This window comes from Macrotis lagotis, chromosome 2, assembly GCF_037893015.1.
Source record: "Macrotis lagotis isolate mMagLag1 chromosome 2, bilby.v1.9.chrom.fasta, whole genome shotgun sequence".
Lineage (NCBI taxonomy): Eukaryota > Metazoa > Chordata > Mammalia > Peramelemorphia > Peramelidae > Macrotis > Macrotis lagotis.
The window spans coordinates 301,260,912-301,285,625 of NC_133659.1; the positions used below are offsets into that span (position 1 = coordinate 301,260,912).

The 24,714-nt window shown below is 34.7% G+C and overlaps 1 protein-coding gene across 1 annotated transcript in view; it reads right to left on the reverse strand.

Moving 5' to 3' along the window:
- SLC6A15 (solute carrier family 6 member 15) overlaps positions 1-24,714 on the reverse strand; it is a 141,863-nt gene that overhangs the window by 95,663 nt on the left and 21,486 nt on the right. The window contains exon 2 of the mRNA XM_074226530.1: positions 3,330-3,621. The gene's annotated coding sequence lies outside the window, so the exon portion shown is untranslated. The remainder of the gene's footprint in view (positions 1-3,329; positions 3,622-24,714) is intronic.

The window sequence follows — 24,714 nt, forward strand, 5'->3', positions numbered from 1 at the left end:
GAAGCAGAGGGTAAAATAGAAATTGAGGGAATTCATCGGTCACCTCCTGAAAGAGTTCCCAAAAGAAAAACTTCCAGGAATATTATAGCCAAACTTCAAAAATCCCAAGTTGAAGAGAAAATGATAAAAACTGCCAGAAACAAACAATTCAATGGACATGAATTGTCAGGATTACACAGGATCTGCCAGTATCTACATTAAGGCCTAGTATGACTTGGGATATGATATTCCAGAAGGCAAAAGATCTTGGTTTACAATTGAGATTCCACTACCCAGTGAAACTGAACATCTTCTTTCAGGGGCAAAGATGGACTTTCAATGAAACAGGGAACTTATGAAACAGAAAGTTTGATCTCCAAGTAAAGGGCTTGGGGGAACCATAGAGGAGATGGACTAGAAGGACTGACTATGAGGAACTTAATGATGTTAAACTGTTTGTATTCCTGCATGGGAAGAAGATATTGATAACTCATATGAAGTTTCTCATTTATAAGAGTTGTTAGAAGGACCATATATAGACAAGGCACAGGAAGGAGTTGAATACAATGGTATAATATAGCAAAAAAAATGGAGTCAATGGGTGATAAAGGAAAGTACTAGAAGGAAGGGAAAGGAGAGGAAGAAGAAGCTGAGATATTTCACATAAGAGTCAAGAAAAAGCTTTTACAATGGAGTAGAATGGGGGAAGGTGAGGGAGAATGAGTGAGCCTTCATTCTTATCAGAAATGGCTCAGAGTGGAAATAACATACACACTCAATAGAGTATAGAAATCTATCCTACTCCAGAGAAAAAATGAGAGGAAAGGGGCAGGATAAGGGGGAATGGGGGGGAGGGAAGGGGAACAGGGAACAGGATGAAAGGAGAGAGAGAGAATGGAATAGATGATAGTGAGGAGGAATAATGTGGAGGGAAATATAGCTAGTAATAGCAACTGTGAGAAAAATAATGAAGCAATTTCTTTGGTGGACTTATAATAAAGAAGACAACTCATTCTAGAGACAGAGCCATTGGAATATGAACACACGCTGAAGTACATTGTTTTCTCTCTCACTGTTCTTGTGGTTCCTTATCTTCTTGAGGAGGTTATGTTTACTCTCATAACAAGATTATTGTAATAATATAAAATAAATAAACCAAAAGCAATTAAACAAATAAATTGTAAGCTCCTGAGAGCAGGGACTGTTTTTCTTTTTCTTACTTGTATCCTCAGTACAGTGACTGGAACAAACAAGGCACTTAATCAAAGTCAATAGAAGACAGATCAGAGTAAAGAACAGCATAGGACCACACACATCCCCACCCAAGACATAAGAGCTTACAGGAAAAGTACAGTGTCCAAATAGCACAATGCCCAGGAAGCTCACAACAGGAGAAAGGGCACAACTCTATTTTGGCCCATCAGGTTCACAATTACAGTTGGAAGAGTTTCAAGACTATGTAAAGAGAAATCAAGGTCAGAACTTGCATATATAGTCATCCAGTGACCAAGTTAAAACCACTGATTCCTGTGAAACACGAAGCCCAGTTTTAGCTGATCTACCATACAGAGATTGTATATATCTCCCAACAGTTACAAGAGATCAAAATCTGACCCAAACACAAAATCTGAAGACTGAAAAAGGACATATTGGTAAACAAATGATAATGCCAAACACAATGAAGGATATTATAATTGAGAAAAACTCGAGGTAAACCTAGAGGAAGAGTGCTATGATTTTATTCATGATTTTTAGATTTCCTGATGACTCTCTCCCACCATTTTCCAGGTCAGTTTTTGTTTTTGTTTTTGTTCTTGTTTTATATTTTATTTTTCCAATTACTTGTAATAACAATTTCAAATATTCCTTTCTTAAAATTTTGATTCCAAATTCTCTTTCCCTTTCTCCTTGAGAAGGCAAGCAGTTTGATATAGATAATACATGTGCAAGTCATGAAAAACATATTTCAATATTGGCCATGTTGCCAAAGAAAATACAAATCAAAACAAACAAAAATAATAAAGTTTAAAAAATATGCTTGGATCTGCATTCAGATTCCATTGGTTCTTTCTCTGGAGGTAAATAGGATTTTTCATCATATGTCTATCAGAACTGTCTTGAATCATTGAATTGCTGAGAATAACTAAGTCATTTACAATTGATCATCATACAAATTGCTATTACTGTGTACAATATTCTTTTGATTTTGCTTATGTCATTTATGTATACCTACTCTATTTCACTGATCCACCTTTCTATTTCTTGACCAGTACCAGATAGTTTTAATGATTACTGCTTTGTAATGGAATCTTGAGAACTGTTGCTGCTAAACACAATCCTTCACTTTTTTCTTCATCTTTTATTTTTCATATGAATTTTGTTATTTTTTCAAGCACTATAAAATAATTTTGGTAGTATGATTGGCATATAATAATTAAATAATTAAATTAATTTAAGTAGAATTGTCATTTTATTATATTGACTAAGCTTACTGATGAGAAATTAATATTTCTCCAGTTATTTAGATCTCACTTTATTTGTGTGAAAAGTGTTTTGTAATTTTGGTCATATAGTTTCTGGATTTGTCTTGTCAGGTAGACTCCCCAAATATTTTATTTTAAACAGAATTTCTCTTTCATCTCTTTTTTGCTGGACTGTGTTGATAAAATTTTAAAAGGCTGATTATTTATGTGAGCTTATTTTATATTCTAAAGCTTTGCAGAAGTTGTTAATATTTAACAAGTTTTTCCTTAATTATGCATATCATTATATTGTCTGCAGAGTGATATTTTAATTTCCTCATTAACTCTTCTAATTCCTTTTCTTTTTCTTGTTTATTTCTGTTGCTAGCGTTTCTAGTAAAATTTGAAGGATAATAGTGCTATTACGCTTCCTGATCCTAATGTGAAGGTTTCTAGCTTATCCCCATTACAAATCATGTGAGTTGCTTTTCATAATACCTCTCCTAAATTTTCTCTCTCTCACTTTGCCCACTTTGAAATGAATTAAATTCCTACTACATGAAAATATATAAATATACATAAACACACACACACACACAAAGATAGATAGATAGATAGATAGATAGATAGATGACACCAATACTCATTATTAATTTGCTCTGGAACTCTTGATGAGTGACAAAAATCAAGAAGTAGGGAACAAATTTTTTCTCTAATAGATAATGTAATTAAAAATAATTTGTGAAAATTCTCCAGAACTTTCACATTTTATTCAGCTAATATTAAGTAATGAGGTTGTTTTGTAATACCAAATCTTAAAAATAAATAGACATGAATAAAAAAGCAATTAGTTACATAAAAATAAAATAAAATTTAACTTCACTTTACCTTAACTGAGAGAAGTTTTTGGCATAATAGACTGTTGTTTATCCTTTGCTCTTGAAGAGAATCATGACATCAGGAAGGTGACACCATGACATTCAAATAAACTAAATTTAATTGAAGGGGTGCTGTGCAAAGTCACCAGGTTCACTTTCTCCTCTGGAGCAACCTGGGTCTAGTGGCCAGGTATGGATCAGGACAACTGGAGATGGCCCTGGATACAATGGGAAACCTTGACCTTTTAAAGGTAAGGTCTTCCCCAGGTCAATTTGAGGCAAACTCCATTCAGTGATTGAAGCTAGGCAAGAAAGAAATGAGGCAAAGAGGTCAACAATAGCTATGAGCTACCATGAGAAGTCTGTTTCATCATTCATCTGGAGACAGGGAACAACAACAAATAAACCACAAATGATAAAGCATTTTCTCCTACGGGGCAGGATTGTGACTCCTACAAGTCCTAGATAAATACAATGAGACTAGCAAGCACTAAGTGCTGAAACATTTTTTTTCTTGAAGTCAACAAATATCAAAGTCTCATCACATATATATATATATATATATATATATATACATATGTATATGTATATACATATGTATATATATATACATGAACACACATATGTTGTGTTCCTGCTGGCTAGCTTATCCTTTACCCAGACAAATGCTGAAGAAGTGGGAGACAAGGATGGAAATTTCTCCAAAAAGTTCTTCATTTATCCAACCCCTAGCAAGTGTTTAAATATCCTTTTTCACTCCTAGTCCCAAGGCATTCTCTAATTACAAGTTAAACAATGCCCCTGTGCTTGCAGACAACAGGTGTTAAAAGTTTACTTAGTACTCCCACACTCAATAGTCCCTTACACACATACACTTACATACCCATACACACTCATACATACAATACATATATGCATATACATAAATGTAGTAATCTACATATATATAATTTCACACACATACTTTTTTTTCCTTCTCACTGTGGCACTGTTTTTTGTGTGTTCCATTCTATTTTTCATGGAGTTTAACTCTTGATTAAATTTCAACACCATCTTTTCTAAAACATTAATTCTCTTTGTAATTCTTTCCTACCTAAATGTCATTTCATTTTGTAGTTCTTACTTCATTTTTTTCCAGTGAATCTTGTGGCCCTTATTGCTCTTTCTGAAATTCTACATTAAATTCAAATAGAACCTCAGAGGATTTGAATCCAGCACTGACTCCAAATATAGGTCTAAAAGTACCAATCACTAGCTGTTCTACAATCTAAGAGAAAAGAGTTTAAAGTATTCAACAGTTTGAGTTCTTTCCTTATGTTAGGAAAATATATTTGATCGAAAAAAATTTGATAGCTTTATTTCAAAATAATTGGTTTTCTTTGTAATTATATATATAATATTATTTTATGCATTTTAAAAAAGTTTTGAGGATTCATTTGGTTTCACCTTACTTCTGAGAGGTTTATGACACAATCAATCTTAACAACTCCTGCTTTAGAACTGTTATCAGTTTTAAATAAAAATGGATCCCTGTGGGCAGAATATGGAAAATGACAAGTCAATATTGACTTGTTTTTTTCTTGAAGCCAATGAATATCAAGACACCATCATATACATATATATATATATATATATATATATATATATATATATATATATATATATATACTTTCTGAATTAAACATTTCCCAATTTTCTTTTTTTCATTTTCTTTTTTTTCCCCTTTGGTTTTTTCAAGGCAATGGGGATGAATGGCTTGCCCAAGGCCACACAGCTAGATAATTATTAAGTGTCAGAGCCTGGATTTGACCACATGTCCTCCTGACTCTAGGGCTGGTGCTCCATTCATTGCACCACATAGCTGCCCCACCAATTTCCTTTTAATCTACTTCATCAGATATTAGTTTCACATGAATTTGACAGTTTTTCATTAGAGTCATCTCTAAGTCATTAGTGTGATTCTATTGGGTTTGTTAAAGTGGAGGAAAAAAAGGAAATTGAGTTTCATTCTGAGTAAATATTCATTTAGCAATGTATACATCTGCAAAACAAACATGGACCAAGGCTTTTGGTAGCCCAGGACCCAAAAGTTTGGTTTCTCACCAAAAAGGAAAAACAGCAATATAGGTTGATGAAACTTGGTTTCACATTGGTGGAGGGTAAAAGTTTAGATGCCATTCAGGTTAAAGGAAGAGTAAGTCTAAGTGAAGACCCCACTTCAGTCCCCACATTGGGGGACTTGGGAGGAAGGGGGCTTTAAGGATTGATGTGGGTTCAATATGAGTGATGAAATCACCAGGCTTTCTGATTTACAGGAGTAAGAAAAATATAGATTTTAAATTCTTAGGTTACTGCAAAATTTCACAGGTTACTACAAAAATTTCACAAGTTAAAACAAAAAGCTCATCATAGGTTATTACAAAAAGGTCATGGATTAGGTTAACAAGGTAAAGAATTTTTAAGGGGAAAGTAAGTTTAAGCAAAGAAGAAACAGCTACAAGTTGGACTGGGAAGAACAGCAAAGACATTTAAGAAAGAGGAAAAAAAGGGATAGGGAAAAGAAACGGCAATGAGAAAGTCACTGGCTTAGAAGCATGGAGTTGGGATCATATGGATCCAGCAAGGAGAAGGGAATGGGTTCAACTTCTAAAGAGAACTTAGCCCACCTCTTGTTCAGGGAGGAATCAAGGGGAGGGGATCAATGATTGACCCATCTACATATGACTGGAATCATGCATTCGTCTTGGAAGGGAAAGAGCCAAACAGGTAGAGAAGGAGTAGCATATACATGAATATAGTAATCTACATCTACATATATATATATATATATATATATATATACATATATACATATACAAATATATAATCTACATATACATATATATATATAATTTCTATATATAATCTACACATACATACATATATATATATATACTATATTTATGTATATATCTTTGTGAATTTGCATTTGAGGAAAGAGTTAAACTGAACAATGAGGAAAAAAGTCAGAGACCCACAGAAAATGTCAGATAAACACAGATAATAGTTCCTTAACATTACAGGAAATACTAAATAAAGATTTTTCTAATATTTCTCCTTCAATAAGTGGGGGTGACATTCTTTAAGTCAGATAACCTTTGAGAGCTGGAGTAACTTGTGACCTTATGAAAATCAGGTGATTTCCAAGCAGCTGAAACTGAGCTTCATAAGATGGTAGAAAAAAGCAATGTTAGATAGCAATATCTATATATGCAAATATGTATAGATATCTCGATACATACACACACACATATATGTACACACACATACATATTGTAATGAATGAAAAGTCTGGGAGACAGAGTTTCTGGGTAATTAATACTCAGTTTTATAACTAGATTAACAAATAATGTATAAATTGATGATCAGAAGTCTCTGTGTAACCAACAACAAACTAGGGAGATCACTGAATGCTTAAATACTTTGGGGAAACAGGTGAAAATTAACTGATTGGTTAATGAGCAATAATTTTTCCAAGGTTAAAAGCCCTCACCCTTTACCTTGGAAAGATTTCTCTGCTTCTAACACTCTGAAGAAAAGAATCCATTTCCAACCAGACCACTCAAATTCAACAATGGCTTGATGTTTTAGGGCAGGTGTGTCTAACCAGCTTCTGGGAAAATGAAGGACTGGTACTAAGTTTGTAACATCACAGACCAACTTAACCCTTAGCTAACACAGTTTGACTTTTTCACATAACTAACATTGTGTGGTCTCAAGGACCATAAGAATTTTTTTAATAAAAGTTATGTATATAGGAATTAGAAACTTTTATAATGCTTTATGATTTATTATAATTGCAACAGACAATTTTATTGATGTTATTTTTCATATATAATGAAAAATGGACATGTATTTATATATTATATGTTAATTTTACATAGTTTATTTGTTAACAGTGCAATCCACATGACTTTGAGATTAGTTTTCAAGATTTTAGAAAACATATGTTGCATTTCAGTATATTTGCTTCTCCATTCCTAGTTGATATCAACATGTTGCCTGTGCAAACTTGCAGATAGAATTAAGTTGCAATCAGATATGCAACTTAAAGAAAATTATTGTTCTTTATTCTTTATACCTGCCTAAAGAAAACTATTCAAATTTCAGGATTGTTTATGTCATCACTTTTGAGGAGTATGTATATTTGTGAGCAGCTCTTTTCCCATATGAAGCATACAAAAATAAAAATAGAACAAAAATTTCAGGCAAACATTTTGAAAATATTCTTTACATTGCTACAACCTTTCTCAAACTAATTATAGATACATTGATATCAAATAAATGGGTTCAATGTTCACTTTTAAAATGGCATGTTTTTATTTTTTGTTTTAAAAGTAAATATTGGGGAGGCTAGGTGGCACAGTGGATAAAGCACCTGCCCTGGAGTCAGGAGTACCTGGGTTCAAATCTGGTCTCAAACACTTAATAATTACCTAGCTGTGTGGCCTTGGGCAAAGCCACTTAACCCCATTTGCCTTACAAAAAAAAACCTAAAAAAAAAAGTAAATGTTTTGGGGTTGCTAAGTGGAAGATAGAGCATCAACCCCGGACTCAGGAGGACCTGAATTCAAATCCAATCCCAGACACTTGATATCTACTAGCTATGTGATCTTGGATAAGTTATTTAACCCCCTTGCCCTATACCATAAAAAAATGGTAAAAAAAAACAGTTTTATTGTTATACTCCTTATTTTTATTATTGTATTTTATCACATTTTATTAAAGTATATCACATTATTACTTTTTATTATAATCATTAGTAAGATGATGTAATCAATATAATAATCATTATAGTCATAAGTAAATATTAAATTCTAATTGTGACCCTTGTAAGTTTTTATGTAAGGAATTCCAGAAGAGCTAAAAGGTTGAAACCCATGTTTTAGGGCTTGAATTCACCTAAATTATTCTCTGGTGGGAAGACTTCGTGAGAAGTCTCGACTATCAGAAATATTCTTCAGAGACTAAACCAGCTGGGCTGGGCTTTGAATAAGAAAGTAAAAAGAGGAAAAAAACTCTGGATCCTGATACTAATAATTGGTTGTTAAGGTAATAGAAAAATAATTATTTTTCCAATGTACAAAAATATACATATTATAATTTGTAAGAAATATTATGAATTGTGCTATATATTTATATAATATTTTAGTTATATAATAATATATTATGTATTATATAATAATATAGCCATAGTTATAAACTTTTTGATGCTTTCTCTAGAACTAGGGACAAATATCTCAAACAATCTGGTGAAAGGTTATGGACACATTCTCAAAAATATTGTTTCTATTTGCATAAACAAATACATAAGATTGCAAAGGAAACCAATTAGAATAAAACATAGTTATCCTCTAAAAAAAATTCAAGGATACCAGGTTAACAGCTCTACATTAGTGAGTTTGTACCAATGTCCAGCTCTACATTAGTGAAAGAGTTTGTACCAATGTCCCTTTCAGACTAATTGATTCATTTTGCAATTTGTAAGGACTTTTGCAAATCTCATTTGCACAGAGTAAAATTATTAAACTTTTGAATTTTTTTCTTTTTCTTTTTGCAATTTAAAGAGTCAGGCAACTCAAAAGACATTGAACAATGGTTTTCTTTGGCATTAGGAGAGACAAGTTTTAAAAGGAAGAAATCTAACCTGTGAAAGTCTGGTTATTGGGACCAGAAATTACTCTCAGGTAAGAATTCAGCTATTAGGACTGTTCATTGACTGACCTCCTTATCAGATTGAAGGAAAATTCTTTTAACACCTCATTTACACTCACTGACACAGTTAATATCTTCTCCTATGGAAAATAGGGAGCTACTGAAGCTTTTGAGCAGTGGGGTGATATGTTCAGACATGTGCATTAGGAAGTTTATTTTGACAGATTTTAAAAATCCATGTCTCTTTTTTTCTATATCGGGGGAAAAGATTAGAAATAGAGCTAATTTCCATAAAAACTGGCTCATTAACATGCCAGCTGCTGAAAAATTTGTGAAACCAGCTTCATGCTGGCAAGCAGTAACCCAGGCTGTCTTAGTTGGCAGGCTGTGGGAAAATATATCTGCAAGTTTGGAAGGTATTCTGTTCAATGAAATGAGAAGTTCAAAATTATTTGTTTAAAGCCTTGGAATACTTCAACTGACTAACAGTAATGTTCTTAAGAATGCAGCAAAATAAGAATATAATCCATTATAAAAATAGATCTCCTTTTCTCAAATTAAGCTTTTCCCTAGAAAAAGGAATATTCATTTTTTATATGACAGTGCCTATATTAGATAATATAAAATTGGATACCTGGATTTGATTGAACTCTCTTCTCTCTTCCAAATGATACAGGTTACTGGACAATGTATGAGGAACTGTATGAGGACTGGTTGCATTGGTTTGACATACCAACAAACCTTTACAGTGACGAAGAGTAAAAAACCAGCAACTGAAGCCAATTATGCTTTAAAGCAGACCCTGAACCATTTGGAGGTTTGTGGAACTTCAAGAAACCTCTTTATCTGTAGAAATTTCCTGTTTTACATTCCCTTCTCTTATTCTTTGGACTCAAGCCTAGAACTATCTGGCTGCTTTGTGTATCAAAGTATTTCTCACACCTGAAATCCCTTATTTCCCCTCCTATACTTCCCCTTTCTTGGGAATGGGACTATTTCCCAGCTTTCCCCCCAAATCCCCTGCCTTCCTTTGTTTGAAATGTAGAAATAGCTCATCCTTTCCAATTGGGACCTTGAACATCTCATAATAAAGACCTTATTCGAACTCCTCAGTAAATACAATGCATTTATAATCTGTGTAAACTGTGTTCAGACTCTGGTTCATTAGAGGTTTCCTTTTTTGGGGACCTGTGGTTTCTTCTATTTAACAGTTCACAAAGGTTTTTCTTTAACAAGAAGCATTGTGGTACAATGGAAAGAAAACTAGTTTTGAAGTTAAAGGACCTGCTTTCAAATCCTACCTCTTTCATTTGTGATCCTGGACAAGTGGCAACCTATTTCTGAGTTCCTGTTTCCTTATAATAATTAGGGTATTAGACCAGATGACCTCCAAGGATACTTCCAAATCTTGATCTATAGTTTTTTAATCTGTTTCATTTAATTTTTACAAAATCCATCATTTCTTCCTAAATTGAATAACTTAAATTCTTTTCAGTGGAGTTTAAAAAAAAGAAAAGATTCTTGAGAATGCTATCACAGTTCATTGTAAGCAATTAGATTTGTTCCATTACTTCTGAGTAGGTAGAGAAGATTCAGAAGCATCCTTTCTTTGTTTTTCTCTTATTCCTGGTAGGTTCTTAATAAATGTTTATTATTGAAGAAGAAACTGAAGGATTAGATTATTATTTCCTCTTAGTTTTCTTTTTAGAGACTTATGTAAAGGCAGTTATAAGGGAACAAACACCCTTAAATCTGCTGGACTATGAATGATCTGCAAAAACCACCATGGAATTTGTAGGGATGAGGCTATTTCTTCACTTCTTCCTGGTATCACATGTGGTCTGGCTTTTACCTAAAAAACCCACAATGGAGGAGAAGTTGAGAGCAGTGCCAAAAATGATTGATGGCTAAAACAGGAGAACCCACCATTCAACATGCCTCTAGAAGGAAGGTACAATATTTTCCCCTCCTTCCAAATTTGTAAGGTCTTGATCATCTTAGATTTGAGGAAAAGAATCATCTCTCTACTCTTCCACAGGTGGTGTGTGGCTACATACACAGGGAAGAGATTGAGATTGAACTTGAGACCTTAGCTGCCTCTTCTACTTTGGGTTTCTTTTTCTGAGCACAGCTGAATGGATAGAAGGCTTTAGGGATGGAAGAATCTCAATCATATGTATCACCATGCACACTCGATGAGATAGTCTCTGAAGACTTATTTTAGCCTTCATAGCTACCTTATGGACTCATTGAATCATTTAGAAATTTGGCTAATCAAAAGGAAGAGAGTGGGGAGGAAGAGGAATGGAGAAAAAGGGGGATGGAGAAAAGAAAGAAGAAAGGACAAAGGAAAGGCAGAAGGGAGGGAGAGAGAATGAAGGGAAGGAAGAGTAGAGGGAAAGCAGAGTGAAAAAGGAAAGGAGGGATGGAGGGAGAAAGAAATGAATAATGGAAGGAAAGGAAGGAGGAAGGAAGGAAGAACATAAGGAGGGAATATGGAATGAACTGAATATGGAAAGGAAGAAAGAAGGTACATAGAAAGAGCAGGAGATGGAAGAAAAAAGAACAGGAAGGAAGGACGAAAAAGAGAGAGGGATAAAGGAATGGAGCAAAGACGCAAGGCAGGAAGGAACATATATACACATATATGTATAAAAATTTTAAATATGAACAAAATATAGTAAAATGAGAGGTACTATGAAATAGTGGATAGATCCTAGAATAAAGAAAAACTAAGTTCAAGTCCCACCTCTGACCCATACTGGCTGAATTACCATGAACAAATAATTTCCCTTCTTAATGTCCTGGGCAGCTCTTTGTGAACAAATTAATCTGCATCAAAGAGGTGCTTTCTCACTGAGTTTTCTAAAGTGATGAAATCTCAGATTCAGGTAAGCTCAATAATGATGATCCTGATCAAGATGTTATTAATATGTATTTGGTAATCTATTAAATCTTTCTATGGATGATTTTAAGGATAAATGATGAACTATACAAACTAAATAGGAAATAATTAGCAGAGAGAAGGCAAAAGAATTAAGAACAGTTGGAATAGAACTTGTAAAAGTTGGAATTTTAGTTGGAACTTAAAGGTAATCAGGCAAGTCAGTAGACTGAGATAACCTTTACTGCAACTTTTTTTGGTGTGAGTATGCCATTCCTTACTTCAATAGCAATCTTTTGATAGTTTTTACAGACCACAAAATCATCACTTTGTGGCTACTCTGGTGTTAGGTAAATTTATAACAATAATATTTTTATGAGAGTAAACATAAGTCCCCCTCCCCCCCAAGAAGATGAAAAACCTCAAGAATAGTGAGAGAGAAAAAAATATACTTCAGTATGTGTTCAGATTCCAATGACTCTATCTCTGGGGTGAGTTGCCTTCTTTATCACAAGTCCACCAGAGAAGTTGCTTCAATATTTCTCCCACAGTTGCTATTACAAGCTGTATTTCTCTCCATTCCATTCTTCCCCAATCTCATTTATTCTATTCTCTTTCCTTTCATCCTGTCTCTGTCCAAAAGTGTGTTGTATCTGAGTACCCTTTCCCATGATCTTCCCTCTCCTATCACTCACTTCCCCTTCCCTCCCGCCATTCCACCTTATCCCATCCCTTTCTTCTCATTTTTTCCTAGAGTAGGATAGATTTATATAACCTATTAAGTGTGTATGTTATTTCCTCTCTGAGCCATTTCTGATGAGAAAGAAGGCTCACTAATTCCCCCCATCCCCCATTCCACTCTATTGTAAAAGTTTTTTCTTGACTTTTATGTGAAATATCTTAGCTCCTTCTTCCTCTCCTTTATTTTACTCCCAGTAATTTCCTTTATTACCCACTGACTCCATCTTTTTACTATATTATGTACTATATTACACTCCTTCCTGTGTCCTGTCTATATATGCTCCTTTCAACAGCTCTTATAAATGAGAAAGTTCATGTGAGTTGTCAGTATCTTCTTCCCATGCAGGAATACAAACAATTTAATATCATTAAGTTCCTCATAGTTAGTCCTTCTTGTCTGCCTCTATGGTTCACCAGAGTCCTATACTTGAAGATCAAACTTTATGTTCAGCTCTGGTTGTTTCAATAAGAAAGTTTGAAAGTCCCCTGTTTCATTGAAAGTTCATCTTTTCCCCTGAAAGAGGATGTTCAGTTTTGCTGGGTAATAGATTCTTGGTTATAAATCAAGATCTTTTGTCTTCCAGAATATCATATTCCAATCCTATGAACCAGACTTTGTGTAATCCTGAATATAGAGCTGTAGTAGTTGAATTGTTTGTTTCTGGCAGCTTTTAGTATTTTCCCTTTGACTTGGGAGTTTTGGAATTTGGCTATTATATTCCTGAAGTTTTTCTTTTGGGATCTCTTTCAGAAGGTGATTGGGGGATTCCCTCAAATTCTATTTTACCCTCTGCTTCTAGGATCTCAGTGCAATTTTGTTGTATTATTTCTTGGAAAATGAAATCTAGGCTCTTTTACTGGTCAGGACTTTCAGGTAGCCCAATAATTTTTAAATTATCTCTTCTGGATCTGTTTTCAAGGTCAGTTGTTTGTTTTTCCAATGAGATGTCACATTTTCTTCTAATTTTTGCCTTTTTTGGAAGAGTTTAATTTCTTCCTGATTTCTCACAAAGTCATCAGCTTCCTTTAGTTCCATTCTGCATTTGAAGAAGTCATTTCCTTCAGAGAGCTTTTTTAATCCACTTTTCCCGCTGGCCAATTCTGCTTGTTGGGGTATTATCCTCCTCATTTGCCTCTTGTGTTGCTTTTTCCATTTGGCCTAAACTGATTTTTAACATGTTATTTTCTTCAGTAATTTTTTGCATTTCTTTCACCAAGCTGCTGATTTGGTTTTCATGATTCATCTGCATCACTCTCATTTCTCCTTCCAATTTTTCTTCTACCTCCCTTAATTGCTTTTCAAAGTCTTTTTTGAGCTCATCCATAGCCTGAGTCCACTTTCTATTTCTGTTAGAGGCTTTGGATACAAAGCTTCAAGTTTGTCTTGTCATCATCTGAGTATGTGTTTTGATCCTCCATGGGACCAATGTAATTTTCTATTGTCATGTTCTTTTTTTTGTTTGCTCATTTCCTCAGCCTAAGTCTAATGTACTGCACTTCCAAGGCTTTAGGGGGGTTTTGGGACACCCCACTGGGACCTTTATTCCTCTAAGGTCTTATACTCTCTTGCTTGTGCTTTGAGATGTAGATGACTATAGGCACTCCCCTCTGCCCTGGAGCTGTGAGGAGGGTCCCTTAGTATGGAAGGTCAAACTGCAACCTGGATCTGAGTGTGGGCAAACAGTAGAGTCCTGCCCCAGGGAAAGCAGGGAGATTTCTCCAATCTCCCCTGACCCTCTTACAATCTGTGAGCTGTGCTCTGAAGGTGCAGGTTTCCCCTATTCCTGCTGCAGGTTCTCACCCCAAGGCTATTCTGAAGCTGGTGCTCTCACATTCTGATGCAGCAAAGTTCTCTCACCTCCCCTTCAAGACGTTCCTGGTGATCCCTGGGCTGCACTGTTGCCAAGACTTTTTTCTAACCCCTGCTTCTGGTGAAACATGCCTTTCCCACAGAATTTCTAAGTTGTCTTGGACTGGGAAATTGTATCACTCAGTCTTTCTGTGGATTCTGCCCCTCTAAATTTTGGCTAGTCACAGTTTGATGGTTTTGGGAGTTTTTTGGGAAAGGAGTTTCAGAGAAATCCTGCCTTCATGCCACCTTCTTGTCTCCACCTTATGTTAGGTCAATTTTGAAATATATTTGAGTTAGTCCTTGGGTAATAAAAAAGGGCTCATTTAGTTAATGCTATCATTGTGATATAATAATTATCCTTTAGGAACCTCCTTCTATGTTTCCTAAAGAAAGTGAGTAAGCAAGAGTTAGAAGGTATGTGAAAAACAGAAGAGGGAAAGAAATGTGACAGCATCAAGTTCATCACTTGAAGTCTTTCCAGCTTGGACGAACTTGCTAGAACTTAAACTCCATGAGCATGATCATCAAGTACCCAGGGTCAGTTTTCACCAAGATGAAAGATTGAATAGGATTTTAATGGAGGTGAGAAGTTATCAAGTCTCTTAAAATAAATGCAAGCTACACACAAAAGGGATTTGCAGTATGAAGATGTCCAATTATTAGTTATATAGTTTAGAATTTTTTTAAAAGAAAAAATTATCAAGTCTATCAAAAGTTTACAACCAGAAATTTTCCCTAGACATTTTATGTCTTAAACCTAGAACTTATAGAAATCCAGGATGCCTTTTGGCCAGTGTCATCTCTATTTAAAACACAAAACCAGGGGGTGGCTAGGTGGTGCAGTGGATAGAGCATTGTCCCTGGAGTCAGGAGTACCTGAGTTCAAGTCCAGCCTCAGACACTTAATAATTACCTAACTGTTTGGCCTTGGCAAGCCACTTAACCCCACTACCTTGCAAAAAAAACCCTAAAACCCCCCCAGAAAACCACCCTTTTATGAAATAGAGATCCTGAAATTCAAATAGAAATTCAAAGATTTTTTAGACCAAATGTATATTCACAAAGTGTGATGTAGAATTAAGGCAATTATCCTTTTTTCAAACAAAATGCTTTCCTTTAAAATTATCTAGGTGTTTTAGATAAAAGAATTTTGTGGATAATTGCTTCAGTTCTCCAATTTATTGGAATCATATCCAAGTTCTTATGCTCAGAATAGGAACACTTAAAAAGTCTTTCTTTGAGACTAATAAACACTGTCAATACATAAAAATTAAGGCCTTGAATGTTATGTTGCAATATAAATGGAAACTATTATTATCAAAGACAAAGGGCAAAATGACCCAATGAAGCTAAGGTGCTTCTCTTAGAAACTCATTACTTCTCTGTGCAAAAGCATGAATGGGAATGTATTTTCCATCTATGTTCAGCTGGATTTGGAGAAGTAAATTGCCAGAATTAATTTAGCTCCATAATATAACCTATATTTAATGAGTAATTGACCACTTTTTTCCTAAGCTGTCTTATTTTTTGTAAAAAGTTGGGAAATATGTTTACAATTTCCCCAAATATATTTGTGTATATTTGTATACTTATGGGTGTGTGTGTGTGTGTGTGTGCATGTGTGTGTGTGGTGTGTCGATAGGCATATCTTTATTTGTGTGACTGTCTGCCTATCTGTATCCATGACTAAGGCATAAATGGACCCTGGATAAAGAGCTCTCCTTGGTGACAGGAAGCTCTGGGTTTAAGGTTTGACTGGCTCATACAAGTTATATGATCACAACCAAGAACAAGTCACTTAAACACACAACGTCCCATTAATTCTCTAAGGTTGGAGAAGGGAGATTGAACATTACAAATTCTCCCACCTTGATGTAATCACAAGTGTATAACCTCACCCTACTCTTTTCCCAACTCTCAAGGAACTTAAATACCCCTGAAAATAGGTATTTCTCAAATTTCTGACAAATAGGACTGGGAAATCAGTTATGCATAGTACAAAGACAATTCTTCCTTCCCATCTCCTTCTCATTGATTTCTCTTTAAAATATAGATTAAGGAAATGATAGATATTGAATTATCTTACCTCCTGTTTTCACTTTGCACTTTCCTCTTGTTTACTCATTTCCATAGGGAAAGGAGCTAGAATTTCTTTAAAGACAATTGTAGCAAGTGGACTAAAATAATGAATATTCATTAGTCATAGAAGGAAAGGAGGGGATCGTTGATAATCCTCATTGCCAACTTCCAAGCAATCATATTGTCCCCCATACCTCAGCTCTGTAACCAATCATATTGATTTTGCCATTCATGATGTTGAACTCTTTTAACCAGTCATAACTGGTAACCTACCTACAAAGCCTTAGCTGTGGGAGAGCTAGACTACAAGCTAGGCTGCAAGCTAGAATGAGCACCAACCTTGGAATCATAAGGACCTGAGTTCAAATTTGACCTTATATTTGATACTTACTAGCCGTGTGACCTTTGGCAAGTCACTTAACCCTGATTGCCTGGCATCTAGGGTCATCTTCAGTCTTTCTGATTTATACATGACCACTGGTCCCAACTGACTCTGGAGGAAAAAGTGGGGCTGGTGACTTAGCACAGCACTCCCTCACTCAAATCCAATTTACTTGCTTGTCATGGCATCACCTCCTAGATTTCATGAACTTCTTTGAGAACAAATATCACAATGTCATGCTCTTTATTCTGTACTCCTCAAAACTATAAAAGAGAATTATCACCCTCATTCGTGGTGTTAACTTTGATGACAAAAATAAGATCCTATTCATTGGTAAATATGTATTTTATCAATAAATTGATGGAGCTCAGAACTTTATGTCTCAGTATACCTTACTTTAAACTGTTACACTATCTTTCCAGCCTTCTTATGCTTCAATCTACCCCACAGTGACTCTAGCTTCTTTGCTAGTTCTTCTTCAAGATACTGTCTTCCAACTTTATGCATTTTCACTATCACCAGTGCCTGAAATATTATTAATCCTCATTTCCATTTCTTGTCTTCCCTTGAGTCTCAACTAAAATCCCACTTTCTACAAGATTTTCCAAATCTCTTTTAATGCTATTGCCTTCTCTCTGAGATTATGCCCAATTTATCCAATCTACACCTTGTTTGTACAGAATTGTTCGCATATTTTGTCCATGGAACTGTGAACTCCTTGAGGGAAGGGTCCTTCCTTCCTTTACAGTATTTTTCCCTTTTGGATAGCAAGCCAAATATCCTTGAGGGATGATTTGGGAGTGTAAAGACATTGAACCAGATACCTTGTTGTTTACCTTTATTTCCCAAGGAGTGCAGAACTCATTTAGGCAAGATTAGAACACTGATTAGAAAGAGAACTGTACTTCTACAATTCATTCATTACAGAACTATGTTTAGAAACAAAGAACCGTGACTGAAGCACTGACGGGATAAAAAATCAATTGGCAATAAATAGGATTAATTACAAGTTGCTATATAATCAATCTGATAATTTCAGTAGGAAGGGGTAGATTATGAAAGGCTTTAAAAAACAAACTTAGGTATTGAACATTGATTTTGTTGGTGATAGAGCCGAGTGAAGAATGAATTGTAGTGGGGAGAAGCATGGAGTCCATCCAGAAGGCTGTTGCAATAGACCAGGTGTGAGATGATGAGGCCCTGTACCAGGGGAGCAGCTGAGTGAATAGAAAGAAGGGGACGTAACATAAGAGATGGTATGAAAGCAGAAATGACAACATGTGCCAACAAATTATGTATGTGATTTCCACCTGATAATCTGAATGAATAGTGCAATAATAGTGTTTCCTAAGTTGGTGGTAGACCAGGAGGGTAGAACCACCTGCAATGGATTTATAAAATCAGTCAGGGGGAGAGGAAGAAGATGGAGGCAGCTTCAGAAAGTGGAATTCACTGTGGTAGAGAGATGTGCCATCTATAGACTTAAAAAAAAGACCATATCCTGGGATCCTAGCTGAACAGTCCATTAAACAGCTAAACCTAAAGGGAATTCCAGAGAAACTCTATAAAGGGAGAAAGCAACTTCCAGGGTTAGCAATTGGGAACTACTCCTTTACCACATGTTCTCTGTATTTACACCTTGCTATCATTGTACCACATACAACATCCTTTGCTCCACTGTTTCATTGTCTATGAATATTATGTGTATTTATGGGAAACTGTACCCCAAGATCTAAGGGGAATGGTTTGTACCAACTATTATTACTAGACCATCTTAGTAAATACCTTTTCTTTTTTCTTTCTTTTCTTTTCTTTTTTTTAAGGATTTTGCAGGGCAAAAGGAGTTAAGTGGCTTGCCCAAGGCCACAGAACTAGGTAATTATTAAGTGTCTGAGATGGAATTTGAACTCAGGTTCTCCTGACTTCACGGCCAATGCTCTATCCACTCTAGCCATTCCTGTAAATACCTTTTCTAAAAGCTAATTGTGGCTACTTACTTAATGAGGAATATACCAATAGGGAAGTACTAAAAGTACCACTAAAGCCCCTTAAAAGTTTACCCCTAGAACCTTTATTGGGAATTGCAATTACTTTTTAGAGATTCTAGTCTATGAATATTAATATAGAGGGAGTAGCTCTAGAGAGGCTGTTACAAATAACAAACATAAGGATAGGATCTAAATATATGAGAGTAGAAAGAGGAAATATGATAACTTCATAAAAACCTTCAAAACACAGAATTCCTCTCAAATGCTAGCATAACATTTGAGAATGGTACAAAACTATTCGACACACTACATGGTCCCTGTCTTCAAGGAGCTTGCCAACTCTTTGACATGAATACTTAACTAATGGTACAAGATAGCAGTTATAGAAAGGCACAAACCATGTAGAATTCAAGGAAAGCAAGGATAAGAAAAAAATGGAAAAAAAAAACCAGACCTTTTCAATGAAAGAATGGAATAATAATTTCACATTTCAATGCTAGGTTTTCTACAAGATTATTTTCAAGTTAAAACTTAAAAATTCCTTTGAAATGTATGGTACATATTCAAATTTATCTTTGGAGTCTTGTTCCCTTCTCATTTTGAAGAAATGAGTCACAGTCAGAACTCTACAGTGTCTGAAAGAAGCAAAAATAACACACCAAATTTATCAGGGACTTTCTATTTCTTTTATTAATCCAACATAGGTATTTAAAGTCTAATTAATTTGGTTTCTTACTATTCAAAGAGAAGTATCCCCTGTGAGATCCCATTGGCCAGGGGTGGGTGGTGTGGGGTGGGTGGTGGGGAGAATGTTTGATGCTACAATGGGAAGATAAGAGTTTTTTAGAAGCAGCAAAATGTACATGCTGTTTTTATTTCTTTTGGGGAGCAAAATCAGTCTATATATACATTCATTCTGCCCCCACCTGCCAGTCATTTCTGGGCATTCCTTTCAGAGGGGACACAGAAGTGTCCCTAATCAACTGCTCCACACACAGACAGATCTTCTTGAGTAATTTTCTTCATTTTTAGGACAAAAAAAAAGCAATGTAAGCAAAGAATCTAGGTCATGGTTGGAAGTTTTCTCCACTCTGTTCCTCAAGTCTTCAAAATAAGATGATTTAGGATTTGGGATTTAGATCTGTAAGGGACATTATAGAAGTCATTAAGTCCAGCCCTCTCATTTTACAGATGAGAAAAGGCAGGTCCAGGAAAATGAAGTAAATTTGCCCAAGTTCATATAAATAGAAAGTTTCTACAGCAAGATTCAAATCCAGGTCTTTCTGACTTCAAGCTCAATAATTTATCCACTCTTTTCTTTTGCTAGTTTGTGATGCAATGGTTAGCACTGGCGACTCTGAATCTGATACTCCAAATTCAAATCTCAGTGGAAACTATAGATTTTACAGGAATTGTGGTGCCATAGATAGAGAGGGAATCAGGTGAACCAATGGAAGCACAATGGGCTTGAAATCAGGATGATCTGAGTTCAAAGCCATGCTTAATAGCTCTGTGGCCCTGGGCACATTACTTAATTTCTATTTGCCTCAGTTTCCTTATCTGTAAAATGAAAATAACAATTTCACCTACCCCATAAGGCTGGCCCTCCCTCCCTCCCTTCCTTCCTTCCTTTCTTCTTTCTTTCCTTTTTTGCTCTTCCTTCCACCCTCTGCTGAATTTAAGAACCAGAACAACTTGCATTTAAACCTCAGCTCTGCTACTTAACTAACTGAATGATTGAATTATTATTAATAAATTGTTTAAGCAGCATGCAAAGAAAGTTCTAAAAGATCCAACTGGTCTTAAACTTACAGCTCTTTGACATATTCATGCATTCATCAGTAACTAATTTCTCTACAATGCAAATATAGCCTCTTTCAAGTCTCAATATATGGACTTCCAGAGACACTATAGCCAGAAGTAGCCTAGTAAAAACAACTTGTCAAAAAAAAAAAGAAAAGTATACGGACATACATATGGAATCTGTTCCACTTACATTTTAGCCATCATTTTCTTATGTTTAGACAATCAACAAAACAATATATTCAGCCCTGATTTGTAGCTTGCTTATTTCCAAACTAAAAATGCTTATCCTAAAATTTTAATAATTGGTTCTAGAGAGCCTGTTCAAGTATGGCAAGCATTGACCATACTCAATCTCCCCCCCAACACACACAAAAAAGCAGCAGTTAGTATTCAATCTCCAAGTCATTTCTTTTGTATAACTCAAAAGAATAAAGATTTCCTAGCAATCATGATTGAAAAAATACAGACTTGGGGGTCAAAAGATCTGGCTTATTCCCCTTGTTAACTTACTACCTGTTTGATCTTGTGCAAGTCACCTAATTGTTAGAAGTCATAGTTTCCTTCTTTGTAAAATGTACATAATAATAATAGTTTTATTGAATAATCTAATATTATTAAAACTACATATCACACACTGTGCTAATTTAATTTACAATAATAATCTCATTTGATCATCACAACAACCCCGGGAAGTAGGCTGTAATATTATCTCAATTTTATAGATGGAGAAAATGAGGTTATCAGAAGTTAAGTGACTTGTCCAGGGTCACTGAGCTAATAAAGATCTGAGACTAGATTTGAACTCCAGTTTTCCTGACTTTAGATCCAACTCTCTGTTCATTGCAACTACATTGACATTCTGCTTCACAAGATTGTTCTAAGGATAAAATGAGCAAAAGTATGAGATAGGGTTTTGTTATTTGAATGTGCAAAATTGTAAGTTGACATCATTTTTTGATATATTTCAAAAAAGCCATAATTTTAGTGATTGTATATATATATATATATACTACCTTCATTATATTATAATTCTTTTTCTACTTTAATGATAATAGTAGCTAGCATTTTAAAGTTTTTTTTAACACATTCTACATATGTTACATATGTTATCTCATTTGAAAATCACATCCATCCTGTGAACTAGGTGGAAACCTTATCTTCATTTTACAAATGAGGAAACTGAGCTACAGAAAGACTAAGTGATTTGCCCTTAGTCACATAACTGCTAAGTGTCTAAGGCAGGATTGGAATTCAGTTCCTTTCAACCACAGGGTCTACGATGTAGTCATGTTACCACTATACAAATTTAGTCAGTCCAGGGAATTCAGACAAATTGACTCCCAACATGGAATAGCTTGGGTAGAATTATCAGGAATCAGTGTTCTGCCATCATATATTCAAATTCACTGTTAAAGCAAATTGAGATTTTAGCAGAAGACACTAGTTAGAGATTATTGTTTTTATCCACTAAGAAACAAACTTTGATATTTGGATACTTTTCAATCATTTAATAGCATTTGTTTTTAAATTTTTATAAGAATGCTTGTACAAATTAACCTTATAAACAGTTTATTCATTTTTGAATCCAGTTCCAATGGCAATATTTTTCAAGCATATTTAACACTTTCTTCTCAGTAACAGGATGATGAACAGATTTGTACTGATCTAATTTACTCTAGGTGTTTGAATTAGGTACTTAAGCAAAGCTATTAAGTCTTTAGGGTCAATATTTGTCATATCAAAGCAATTTCATAAATAGTTCAGTAGTAGCCTGCATATAGTCAGTAGTTTCCAAGTTCATAATTTCTATCTGGAGAGGAAGCATGTTTCAGTGGAAAGAGCCCTGGATTTGAACTCGAATTTTCTACATCTGGAAAATGGAATTTGGGGCAGCTAAGTGACTCTGTAGATGAAGACTCATTTCCTGGATTCAAATTCAGCCTCAAATATTTACTAACTGTGTGACCTTGGGCAAGTCATTTAGCCTGTTTACCTCAATTTGCTCATCTATAAAATGAGCTGGAGAAAGAAATGGCAAATCAGTCCAGTAACTTTGCCAAAAAACAAAAACAAAACAAAAACCCAAATGGGGTTACAAAGAGTCAGACAAAACTGAAAAAGATGTTCAACAATGAAAAAATGGGACTTATCATAAAACCCATTTCACAAGGTTATTGAGAGTCAAATATAATGTGCTTTGCACACATTAAAGTCTCATATGTTATTCAGAATGGATCGGGGACATCTTGAGGGAAAAGAGCAGAAAGATATTAATGCCTTAGAGGCAGCATGGTAGTAGTAGTAGTAATAATAATAATTATAATAATTATATTATTATAATAATATAATGTTATAACCTTGGGGTAAAGCATAAAAATATTTTATTATTTATATTGTTTGTAGCAGTAACAATAGCTAGCATTTGCGTATTTGTTTTATGGTATTTAGGAGATGCTTAATAATTGTTGAGTGATTGAACAGCAACAATATTAATAATAGTAAGCGTATTTATAGAGAATTTTAATCTCATCTGATGAAAATAAATCAAATTTGATTTTCTTAACAACTCTGGGAAGTAAATGCTATTATAAGCTTTATTTTATGGATGAGAAAACTGAGACAGCCAGTAGACAAGTGCCTTGCCCAGGCTCATACATATAGTTAATGTCTGAGACAGGATTTGAATTCAGGTCTTCTTGATTTCACCCCTTGTTGCTAATGGTAGAGAGAAAAGACATTGGTTTGGTGGTCAAAGTACCTGGATTGAGCTCCTGCCTCTAATATTTACTATCTGTGTGAATTTGGGCAAATCGCTTAACCTCCCTAATCTTCAGTTTCTTCTTTAAAATTTAGCAGGTTTAAGTCAGAAATGTCAAATTCACTGCCTGCTGGCAGAGTTATGAAACTAGACTAAATTGTAATTGGGAAATGTTTAACAAAATAAAAATACAGTGCAATATTGATATTCATTTGTGTTTTTCAAAGTCAATAGGCAGCCTACAGGGATCTGCTTTATTTGAGGTTGACACCACTGGATGAAATCAATGATCTTTTATTTCTCTTCTAGTCCTATATCTATGATCTATGAGTGTTTAGTCTTTGAATCTTCTTAGAAGGTCTAGAAATATGTCACAAAGTCATAGGATCACTTATTAAGAGTGAACAGAGACCTCAGAAGAAATCTATTTCATCCCCCTCATTTTTTCACCTTGTTTAAAATTTTATTGTTCATTCAGATTTGCCTTTTATGCTTTTCTTCTCTCGTGTTTGAATTTCAAAAAATTCTCTCTCTGTTTTTCCCCATCAATAGAAGTCCTCTATTTCTCTTTCCTTTTTAAGTATATTTTTCAATTACATGCAAAGATAGTTTTCAACGGTCATTTTAGTAAAATTTCCTCATCTCTCTCTCTCTCTCTCTCTCTCTCTCTCTCTCTCTCTCTCTCTCTCTCACCCCTCTTCTTGATGGCAAGTAATCTGGTATAGGTTATAAATGTATACCTATGTTAAACATATTTCCATATTAATTAGTCATGTTGTGAAGGAAGAATAAGAACAAAAGAGGAAAAACCATGAAGATAAAGCATAAAAATTGAAAATAGCATGCTTTGGTTCACATTCAGAACCCATAATTATTTCTCTGGATATGCATGATATTTTCCATCTTAAGTCCTTTAGAATTGTCTTTGATCATTAGTTTAAAAGAGCTAAATCCATCATATTTGAAAGGCACACAGTGTTACTGTTAACATGTATAATTTTCTCCCAGTGCTCTCTTCATTAAGCATCAGTTCATGTAAGTCTTTAAAGGCTTTTCTAAAGTCCACCTGTTCACACTTTCTTACAGAACAATAGTACTCCATCATGTTCATATATTACCATTTATTTAGCCATTCCCCAATTGATGGGCATCCCCTCAATTTCCACTTCTTTGCCACTTCAAAAAAGAGCTGCTATGAATATTTTTGCACA